The sequence below is a fragment of the Peromyscus leucopus genome, chromosome 3 (genome assembly GCF_004664715.2).
Source record: "Peromyscus leucopus breed LL Stock chromosome 3, UCI_PerLeu_2.1, whole genome shotgun sequence".
NCBI classification, from domain to species: domain Eukaryota; kingdom Metazoa; phylum Chordata; class Mammalia; order Rodentia; family Cricetidae; genus Peromyscus; species Peromyscus leucopus.
The window spans coordinates 127,832,705-127,844,780 of NC_051065.1; the positions used below are offsets into that span (position 1 = coordinate 127,832,705).

General features: G+C 44.6%; 1 protein-coding gene and 1 pseudogene across 3 annotated transcripts in view; both read right to left on the bottom strand.

Moving 5' to 3' along the window:
* The window catches only part of LOC119087727, a 298,948-nt pseudogene that overhangs the window by 120,490 nt on the left and 166,382 nt on the right, over positions 1–12,076 (bottom strand).
* Rassf8 (Ras association domain family member 8) overlaps positions 1–12,076 on the bottom strand; it is an 80,999-nt gene that overhangs the window by 13,128 nt on the left and 55,795 nt on the right. The window contains exon 1 of one of the 3 annotated variants that reach the window (XM_028891623.2): positions 7,223–7,647. The exons of the other annotated variants lie outside the window; for them this stretch is intronic. The gene's annotated coding sequence lies outside the window, so the exon portion shown is untranslated. Of the gene's footprint in view, positions 1–7,222; positions 7,648–12,076 lie in introns of those variants that run through there. 3 annotated transcript variants of the gene reach the window in all.

The following is a 12,076-nucleotide window of genomic DNA, read 5'->3' on the forward strand; positions in this document are numbered from 1 at the left end:
CAGAAAGGTATATAAGGTGTGAGGACCAGAAACTAGAAGCATTTGGCTGGTTAAGCTTTCAGGCTTTTGAGCAACAGTTCAGCTGAGATTCATTCTGGATGAGGACTCAGAGGCTTCTAGTCTGAGGAAACAGGATCAGCTGAGGATCTGGCGAGGTGAGGTAGCTGTGGCTTGTTCTGCTTCTCTGATCTTCCAGCATTCATCCCAATACCTGGCTCTGGGTTTGATTTTATTAATAAGACCTTCTAAGATTCCTGCTACATCTGAGTTTTGGTAGGGCCTGTGGCTGACCTACATGGACTCAGGAGGTATGAAGACGGTTCACAGAAGTGTTCTTTAGCTACAGACCACTGATTGTTGAAGATGCCTTCTGTGATCAAGTGCCTGCATGTGTGGAGGTGTCTCACAAGAGCAGGCTTTCCTAACGGGCACAGGGATTCACGACACCTGCAGAGAACAGTGACCCTAGAAACCAGCACTGGTGTTCTGACAGTCACCTGAAGATAGGCCATGAGCAGCACAGGGAAGTCTGAGCTGCTGCAGACACATCCCCAGCACACTGCACCAGGAACCACCAGCCTCTCACCTAGACTGGCATTAAGCACGTTTTCTCAGCCACTTTGCTGAATGCTGTTTAGTACTTCCTGTGTTCATTTCCTGCTTGAACTGCCCCTCCCCCCAGGCCCAGCATGATGAGCTATCTAGAGTCTGACACCAAACAGATGATACTTGGTATTAATGCAGCAGGATGCAGGCTGAGTGTTTTTAACTACAGCATCTAAAATATGTGTTGATCACAAACTGTTGTGACAGAGGTTCACAGGACACTGAGCCTAGAAAAATGGCGCTTACTAGGTGAGTGTTCACACACAGCTCAGTGCTGTGTATTCACACAGAGAGCATCTTTGTGATAACTACTGAGCAAATGTAAAAGCAAGCACAGCAGGAGCATACGGCCAAGCATGGGGCATTAACAAAAGATAAAGGTGCTAATGTCCCACAATAGAGAACCGGGATAACTTGTCTTAAATGCAAATCAACAACTGGGTATGGGGAAGTTGCTAATACTGTCACTACCGTGACAGAAAACCCACAGCAAGCAACTTAAGAGAGTTTACTTTGGCTCAGTTTAGGTCCATCATGGAGGGCTGGCGTGGTGGCTTCATGGGAGCTCATGTGTGAGGCAGCCTGCTCGCATCTCAGTGGATCAGGAACTCTATCTAGGGTAGAAATGGAACTGGCAAATAATCCTTAAGCCCTGCCCTGTGGCCTCACAGCTGCTTGTTAGGCCTCATGTCAAAGGTTCCATAATCACTCAGAGCAGTACTACCTACTGGCTGAGGACCAGGGGTCCAACACATGGACCTGTGGGCAACATTTCACATTTAAACCACAGAAATGCCCCTAAAACATCCTGCTGAAACAGGCCACAGGCTGCAGTCTTGTGAAAACTATGCCTGCATATAAAATGGAAATGCGCCCCAGTTCTTTAAGGCATGGGGGCCCCTAGACATGGTAATGAATACACTACAGCTTTGCTTGGAGGGGATCAGCTTCCCTCATCATCTGGAAGGTCTTCATTGCCATTACCCACCTCTTCTAAGTCAGGCTCTATAGTTCAGAATGATTAATATGGTCAAATATTACAAGCTCAAGTGACTTCTGAATTATGAATTCAAGTTATTTCTGTACATGAAAATGAAAATTCTATCTTTCAAAAATTAGAAACTTCTATTATACAGAAAGTCATCAGCAATGAAAAATTTCAGAAAAATAAGACCACTGAAAACAAGGAACATTTTAGGTTATTGTATCAGGTATCTAAGAACAGCCAACAATCTTAAATTTTTTAAAGGATTCATATTTAAAATTTTGATCATATTTAGTATGAAACATTCGAATCCAGATAAAGTTATCAGCATAAAAATATCAATCCTTCTATTATGAGGGGCCTTTTTCTCTTAAAGTTTAAAAGGAGTTTCTATTACATTTTGTGTGTGTGTGTGTGTGTGTGTGTGTGTGTGTGTGTGTGTGTGTGTCTGTCTGTCTGTCTGTCTGTCTGTGGGAGTACATGGGTGTGGAGGTGGAAGTGGAAGTGAAAGGACACCTTGTAGGTCCTTTTCTATCGTAGGTCCTGGAGACGGACTCAGGTTGGAAGGCTTGCACAAGCTCCTTTACCTGCTGAGGCATCTTGATGACTCACTCCTTGCTTAACTTTTCTGATGAATGTAACCAGTAACTAGTTTTTAATTTTATCTCTTAGTTTGGCACTATGAAGGCCATTTTCTTTTTTTCCAAGCTCAACCTGGATAGTGTACGAACACATCCATTTTCCTAAGCCATACACGACACCCACACCAATGGTGTCGATGAGTTTGCCCTCGGGTGAGGTGACGGAAAGCACCACATAAAGACAAGAGCCAGGCAGATGGGCAGCAGGGATGCCAGATGGGGCTGGGCCCTGATCAGAGTGCTTTAAACAACCCTCTTGCCAAAAATACCGGGGTGCTGGGAGGAACACCTTGTTTCCTTTAGAGGGCATCTCAACTGTGCCTTCTCTTAAAGGTCCAGAGTCTCCCATCATGGCAACCCAAGGAACCAGGCTTCCAGCATACAAGTCTTTGGGGAACATGCAAATTACATCCAAGAGCCACAGTGGCTCAGAGTTCACTGAAACCAAATGGAAAAGGACCAGAGCTATGTACAGCACCAAATGGCACTGCTGTACATGTATTACAGAGCAGTGGCCAGCACAGAGATGTCAAGCAGGGTATTTCTCTAAAGAGTCAGGGGTAGAGCATTAGCGTAAGAAAGCCACACATGGCTGCTGCTGATTTCCACACTGGTTTTACTGGCACAAACTTTTTTTTTTTAATTGCAAAGTTTTTGTTTTAAATTTTCTTATTTTTATTTTATGTGCATTGGTGTTTTGTCATGGCTGTCAGGTCTCTTTGAACTGGAATTATAGACAGTTTGTGAGCTGCCATGTGGGTGCTGGGAATTGAACCTGGGTCCTGTGGAAGAGCAGCCAGTGCTCTTAACCACTGAACCATCTCTCTAGCCCCTGCACAAAGAATCTTAAATAAAAAAATATAAAAATAATGAACTATCAGGACCCATTTCTGCAGCAGTATTATTAAAGGGGGCATGAGAAGCCATCTGTCTTGCAGGGCTTCTGTCAGGTCCCAGGATGCTCTAAGTCCCTGGAGACAGTGAGTGGGCAGCCCTCCCACCGCTGCTCGCACCCTAAAGCCCCCGTGAAGCCGCACGTGCCACTGCAGGGCTCTCTCACTAATCACTACGATGGGCAGTGAGCAAACGTTAAGTGCTTCTACTGAATAATCTGCAGAGGTGACTGAAGGACAAGCACACTGCGGCAATTCTTCCTGAGGAGGGACTGCAGGACTTCTATGACCTCGTGAGGAAAAGCCAGTCAAGTGGCCATGTGTTCTTGTTTACTGGCTCAATCAATATGAACAGCGAGGAGTTAGCGCTGAAGTCTTACTATGTGACAAAATGTCAGCCGGTCAACTGTCTGTCTGTCTCTAACCTTTTATCACCCATCTGAGTACCATATGACATGAATTGAACAAGTATGGAAACTGAGGCACACTCACCTAGGCTCCCCCTGCTAGTAAGTGGCAGGTCTGACAGTGCCAGTAAGCACTTAAGAAACAGTCACATGTAACCACTCACAATGCTGTTAGTGTGAGTGCATTAGCTTTGAAGGACTTCAGGGCCACTGCTGCTGCAAAATCAGATGCACAGAGCTCACAGCCAATGGCCATGAGGGAGTAAGGAACGCATGCCATGGAGGTTTCTGATGGCACGGTGCCTCCCAAAGCCACTCACCTCAGCTAAGCAGGGCACACACTAGGTTCTGAATCCAAACTCCACCTGACCCACAGTCTATGGAGGGCAAATGGCAGCATGGTGACAGTGACTCTCTAGATGGGAGACGCTGGAAATCATATCCTAACAGTCACACCTGAAGTATAACATATTAGAGAAAACTCAGGAATCCTATGTGTGGATTTTTGCAAAATGACGACCTTCTAGAACTGATCTTCTGCAAAGGCAACTACCATGACAGCTGTGAGCACACCAAGTTCATGTAGTCTGTGAGCCCCGCTCCTGCTGCTCTGAGCAGCAATAGCTCACTCTAGCTGCAGTAGAGATGTTTGCTGCGATGGAGCCTTTGACTTCCAGACCCAGACCACCACAAGCACGCCACTGCACTGTAAACGCCTGCGAGCCCGCTCTGTCCCCTCGCCCCTACCTGCACACCTGCTCTGTACACTATCGCTGCAGGAACCCCTTTCAAATACGACCCTCCTCAAGACACCTCACATCTGTCCAACACAGGACTCGGCAGCTTCTTCAAGCTGTATGTGCTACTGTCTTCCCCTGGAAATGTTCCTGATTCTCTGCCTCCTAATTCTCCACAAACTGAGTCCTTTGCCCCAGTGATCTACACAAGGTGGACATGCACGCACGTCTGTAGACTCCGACAGTGACTGCACAGACGCTGCTAAGGAAAAGCACAGGCACCCTGGGAACTGAGAGAACTCGCGAGTGTTTAGTACCACAGTCCTTCCTTCGCCTCCAGTTCCTAAGCCACACCAGTAACTGATGCTACGGTGAATATAAACCCCACAGAGGGACACTCAGAAACTACCCCGGGTGTGTCTACAGCACGCCTAAGCCACACCAGTAACTGATGCTATGGTGAATATAAACCCCACGGAGGGACACTCAGAAACTACCCCGGGTGTGTCTACAGCACGCCGCTACTCTCAGCTGTGCTTCACGGCTTCCCTGGGGGCTTCAACAAAACCGCTTACTGAAGCAGATTCACCGATTTTTTTTTTCTGATAAAAATGATACTTTATTATAATTTTTTAAAATCACAGAACTCCAGTCTAAATATCACACACACACACACATATACATACACACACCCTCTGGTGCTGCTTCCATACCCCCTCAAATTTGGCTAATGAGTAATGTATGCCTTAGGGAATTTTCCAGCTCAACTCATACTCAACTTGAAGTACCAGGCGTCATGGGTCTTCTGGGTTTGCCCACACTTCAGTGGTGACAGCTGGCACATTGGCTGAAGAACATTGCTGCTGGCTCAGCACCCCAGTGCTGCGGGCACTGTGTGGCGGTATGCTAAAATATGGATCTGCACGCCACTTCCCAGCAGGCTTTGCCCTCTTTTCTCTCTCATGGTTTTGCTGTGTCTCTACAGGGGTTCCCTTAAGGTTCACAGATTTTTTTTGTTAACATTTAGGGGAATATCCAAGCAAATCATACTATAGGAGATAGAAAAACAATTACAAAAACTATGTCTAATATCACTTAGAATTGAAAAAATTAACTAGTATTGTATGAGACTGTCTCAGCAAAGATGTTCCATGTCACATAAGTAAAATTTTTTCTTCCCTAAAAATAAGTTAATCAAAATAGAGCAAATGTCACTAGTGAAGAAGCAAGACACACTCTGCTTTACCTCATGCTCAAGTAAAAATGTTCCAAGGAATGTGAGGAAATCCAAAGGAAGTGGCAGTGACCAGCACAGACTTCCCTACATGAGTAGCTCCCCTGAGGGTGTGGAGACAGAGGCCGCGGAGGAAGTCCACTGCATCTGCCACATGTGAGGGACACAGGCTCCACATGCACTCTCCTCTCAGCTCCGTTTTCATATCTGCCATGTTTATTGGCAGTTGACAAACTATTGTTTTGTTTCTTACATTTACTTATGTGTGTTTGTGTGCACGTGTAACCACACATGCATATGCCATGGTGCATGTAGCAGTCAGAAGGCAACCTCTGGCAGTCAGTTTTCCCCCTACTACATGGGTTCTGGGAACTGAACTCAGGCTCTTAGGTTTGGTGGGTGGCACTTTTATCTACAAAGCCATCTTCCCAGCTTTGACAAATTCTTAAGTTTTTCTATGTTTCTCCTTTAACCGGAGAAAATATAAATTAAAATTTTTTGATTGATATTTATATTATTTCAGAAAGGATCCTTATTAAAGGAATGCTCATAGCATATTCTGGGGAAAAGCTATCACATCCTTGTATTTTAGATGATAAACATTGTACACAGTGAGGTGGGTATCATGGCCCTAACAGGAGCTGAAATGTTCATGCTAGTTGTCATAAATGTTCAGTGATCAGAAAACAATAAAAAGTCATAGTGTGTATACACACACACACACACACACACACACACACACACACACACACCAAACCAACCAAACAAACAAATAAAAACAGCCAGCATTCATTTTAAGATCAGACATTAAAAATTTCAAAATACAGGCTAGAGAGATGGCTCAGTGGTTAAGAAAACTGGCCACTCTTCCTAGAGGACCTGGGTTCAATTCCCAGCAACCACAAGGAAGCTCACAACTGTCTGTAACTCCAGTGCCAGGGGATCTGACATCCTCACATAGACATACATGCAGGCAAAACACCAATGCACATAAAAAAATTTTAAAAAAAATTCAAAACACTTATAGTAGCCAGCAACTTCCTGGCTCAGTAAGATTCTATACTAAATAAAAATAGTAAATCAAATTTTGGATATTTTTAATTTATAGGGGCAACAGATATTTCTATAGGGCTATACAGAGAGCTTAGAAATATGTACTTAAAAGAGAAAAAGCAGACACACACATCAATGCTTCACCACGGGCAGAGACGATGCTGCTGAGACTCCTCAGATGCCCAGTGTCTAAGACTGCACAAGTCCAGCTGCTGCCCACTATGGACGGTCAGCTGGACTCAGGTCAGCACCTCACTGCACACTCCTGTGTGCATCACTTCCACAGGGATGAGGAGCTTGTACACACAACACACACTTGTGAAATACACTGTCCAACTGAAATACTGTTCAAGGTTATACAGTCATTGAATTTAAAAAGATGCTGAACTTCTGATCACTGAATTTTCACATATTCACAATAGTAATAATCCACCCAAGACCCCAAGGGTAAGCACAGGCCTCTAGAAAACAAACCAAAATTGAAACCTTAGAGGCTGCACATTTGAACACTGAGAACTTTCCAAAAGAATCTGGCTTGTGTTTCAGTATAATTAAATATTCAGAGGAAAAGACACAGATTGAATAATAAATTTTAGACAATGGGGGACAAATCACAGAACACAACTTTGCAAAGCATGGCCTAACAAAATGAACTCACACACGCACCTCCGCCATGGGTATGCATTTGCCGCTCGAGAAGCAGGAAGAAGCATGTCTGCTGGGTCAGCAGCTTACAGACAGGAGTCCGGACAAAGGTGGTCAGGTGAGGGTTCCAAGGAGGCCTGGGCCCTGCAGCCTCCCCACAATACTTCCCAGTCAGGAAGTCTGCTCCTCCACCGACCCTGAAAAAACGGTAGAAGCTTCGGGTTGTCTGTACTGCTTCCCAAAGCCCACAGCACAAGTCCATCAGAAACAGCCATTTCCTCTTCTTCTGTTGCCTTCAGGGAACTTCAGGCCAACAGACATTTCCCTCCTCAGGTAAGAGGTCACCTTACTACGTGACCCAATAACCTTCAACCACCTCATGGATATTAACTTATTTTCCAAATTTACTTAGGAGTGGCAGAGCATCTAAGAATATTAGGTTGGCTAAGTTTGGAGCGCAAATGCAAAGAACAAGTTATTTGTTCTAGCTATTAATCTAGAGATATTATAAAGGACCTGACAATTTTCTGATTCTTTTTTAAATACCAAGACTACCAGAACTGGGGAGAGGTTCGGTGGGTAAGAACATTTGCTGTGCAAATGTGATAACTTGGGAGAATCCGTAGCACCTTACCTAGTAGCTGGTCATGGCCACAGCCACCTCTAACAGGACAGGCAGTACAGGCAGACAGGACGGTTGCCGGGGCTTGCTTGTCACCAGCCTCGCTCCAAGTTCAGTGACAGTGAATAAGACAGTGATAGAGCAGGCCACCCAGAGAATGCACAACCATATACACATGCGCGCACACGCACACACCACACACACACACCCCATATATGCATACCACATACACACACACTCCATATATGCATACCACATACACACACACACACTCCATATATGCATACCACATACACACACCCCATATATGCATACCACATACACACACACCCCATATATGCATACCACATACACACACACTCCATATATGCATACCACATACACACACACCCCATATATGCATACCACATACACAGCAAAAAACAAAATCAAGACTAGTAATATATTTACATTAAGAAAACAACTACATTAGCTTTCCACTGCATCAGAGAGCACCTGAGATAATTAACTTACAGAGAAAAGGCAATGCTGAATACAAGGTAAAGAGTGGAGAATACCTGCTGACCTCACAGTCTCCCGGGGCCCCACCAAAGATCAAAGAACTCCCTGGCCTCATCTCCTTAAAGTTACAAACCCTAGCAGCACTACTTGGAGGATCAGCCTTTAAAAACAGACTTTGGGGGTGGGGGCATCAACATCTACCCTACAGCAAGAATCAAAAAAGTCTAAACATTAGAACACCAACAAAAAGAAAACACAGAAGCTATTCTAAGTAAGTACTTAGATGTTCAGAGGATGATCAGACACCAGAAATGCTTAGGACCCATCCAACTGTTTTCCTTTTTTTTCTTTTCTCTCTCTCTCCTCTCTCTCCTCCTCCTTCTCCCCCCTCCCTCCCTCCCATGATTTTTCAAAACAGGGTTTCTCTTGTGTAGCTGTTCTAGAACTTGCTCTATAGACCAGGCTGGCCTGGAACTCAGAGATTCCCCTGCCTCTGCCTCCCAAGTGTTGAGATTCTGACTTTCAATAAATGATGTGATTCATGAAGTCTGTGCTAATTACACTAGCACAGGATCAGATATTCTGTAATGTGGTTATGTCATGAAGACACAAATGACAAATGCACTCTTTCCTATAAATATTTGATAAAGACAGGTAAATCACTGGTTACAAGTTTATTTAAATAAAGCCACTTATGAAGTAAAAATGAAGAAAACACAAAATCCATGCCTTTATTTCCAGGTCATAGGTTGTTTCCTTAGAGTTACAGGGCCAGAATGTTGAATGGAAATTTGTATTACTAAAAATGTTATGCTAGCCATGGTGGTGCAATCATTTAATGCCAGCACTCAGGAGGCAGAAGCAAACTGATCTCTGTAAGTTGGAGGCCAGCTTAGTCTACACAGTGAGTTCTAGAAGAGCCAGGGTCCTAGAACAGAGTCCCATAGCTACACAGTGAGATCCTGTCTCAAAAAAATTTTTTTAAGTCGGTAAAAGATGACTTGGAAACCATCAGTCACCAGTGCTGTTGACGCACTGGAGATTTAACACAATGGGCAACAGGTTGTTTAACATCAGAATCATATGGATAAGGCCTTCCAATTTTTCAGCTTAAAAACCTCAAATGTGTTACCGAGTGTTCAATGATTGATGTAACCCTCACCCACACCCTCATCAAACAAAAACCTCTAAAGATTCCAGCAGCAGGGGTCAGGAGCTGACCTGCTCAGGAGCTCAGGCGACCCGAAGAGACAGGGAGCTAAGTGTGGACCTCAGTCTTGGAGCCCCGGGCCTCTACAGAAGAACAGCAGCATGGCATCACAGCCACCCACTCCCATACCCTGAGATTCTAACCAGCGACTCCCACAAGCCCAGATTCACTATAATACAGCAGAAGTTAAATGAAGAGACCATGCCCACCTTGTAAGGAAACCAGAATGGAGATTACCCTGTCAACTCAGCACAACTCCTCTTAGGCTGCTGTGACAGTCACCTTACAGATTTCCCTCTGACGCGACTACAACAGCACAGACCAAACTTCACAGCCACAGGGACTCCACATGTTCACAGCTGACCACAGGTGCAGCCACAGTGCCCACCAGTTCTAGGTCCTAATCCCCCACATGAGGACAACTTCATTTTTAAACTGGTCAGAAGCAAACTTTAGGGCTATAAACATTTTCTGACTGATACAGAAACAAATGACAAATGTTGGTAATGATGTGGGGACACAGGAGCTCTTACTCTCTCCTAGCAGAAGTGTAAACTGATGCAGCTGTCATGGAGATCAGCTGGGGAAACCACAGCTGTGTCCAGGCTGGAGCGTGAGAGCGCAGGCGTGAGGGCAGTCCCTGAGTGCCCTGCCACGGTGACTCAGCTCCACGCTCTCTCTAGGTATAAGAAGTCTTACTGCTCCCCAAACTCAAACTCATTTTCCCAGTGGGAGCGATCAAGCCAAAACCACAGAACAACATCCCTCGCTCTTCTTTTCTGGGAGCCCTGAAGTTCCTGTGCTCTCCTTCCAACACCTGCTCCCTGCGCTCAGCGCTCAGCACAGAAGCACCTGCTGCTGGCCGCGGATGTGCAGAGGGAGGAGGGACTAACAGGAGAGTGGGCCAGAGCCACACACAACCAAGTGCTGCAGCCAGCGCGCTTCAGAAAGCTCACTGTTTGACTAGGAACGTCGTCAAGACCATATCGAGCTGAAAAGCACCAGCTCACTCACTGGACACGCTTTCTGACAGACTGCCTTTACCCTCTACTCCAGGTCAGTGGTTCTCAACCTGTAGGTTGCAACCCTTTGCCAAACCCCTATCTCCAAAAATATTTACATTATGATTCACAACACTAGCAAAACTACAGTTACGAAGTAGCAATAAAATAATTTTATGGGTGGGGGGGGTCACCATAACATGAAGAACTGTATTAAAGGGTTGCAGCATTAGGAAGGTTGAGAACCACTGCTCTAGGTAAAATCTTTACCCATCACAATTCTTGGTTAAACTTCTGTGAGCATTAGTTGCTATAAACTCTATCTTACTTTTGAGACTTGTGGTTATTACTCTTGATGTTTCATTATAAGTTTTAATGGCATTTCCCCAACTGTCCAACACTACTGATAAAAAGTAGCAGATGTGTAGTCAGTTAGCTCTGTCCCATGGGTGTGGTCAGTTTTACTCTTTCATAGGCTGTCATCTACATCACTGGCTAAGAATTCTCCCTGGGATAGACATGAAAACACTTACTCCACAGTCAATACTTAGGAGGAAAATAGTACACTGTAGAGGAGAAAACACCCAGAGGCACTCTGAACAAATGAAAAACACCTTTTGTGACTGTACATGGACACAAACTTCATTTTAAAAGGTTGAAAGTGTCAGAAACAACTGCATTTTAGCTCTTCCCTTGACCCAAACCCATCCCAGGGCATCTTATCACTACTAGTGGTTCATTTACTCAGTGCTAACACACACCTGGGGGCTTTCCATCGTGATGAATCATGAATGGTCCTCACTGCTTCAGGATGAAGCTCACATCCTCCACATGGCCCCTCTTCGGCGGTGGCAGCAGCAGCAGCGTCTTTAGCTGCTATGAGACAACCATGTCACTGCCCCACTGTGCATCACTTTCTGCTTAGAACATCTTCCTCCTGGCTCCCCTTCTCCAGCTAATGTCTAGGTAAACTGCTGGGCTCTGGTTTATGAAGGGGTGGGAAGGAGGGGGCACCAGCGTATGCCAATATGCTTGGCATACACAATGACCTAAAATAATCCACAGAAGCAATCTCACTGTCATTGTAAATTCACAAATGCAGATCCCAGACCTGGAAAGGTCAACTAACATGATGTAATACAGCTCACAAGAGATGGAGCAAAGATTTGCAGAGTCTGACACTAAAGTTGCTGCTTATAACCTTCCACAGTACCAGGCAGATATGCATATAAAGCGCACGACAGACCTTACCTCCACCAAAAACACACTTAAAAACTATTGCATGAGGTTATTATTGTTACAAGAGGAGTAATAACAACATTCAACCTAATTAGAATTTTCTTTTTCCTATTAAAACAATACTCTAAACATTATATTACTACCTTTTTTTTAGGTAACTTGATATTTTACAGAATTTTCACATGCTTTAGGATGAGTAAAACCGGTACCTTGCAGGTTTGGACAGAAAATAAAAGGTTGTGGAAGAATTCACTACTTCTACCACCTTTAATTTGTGAACATAAAAGATAGTAAAAACAATT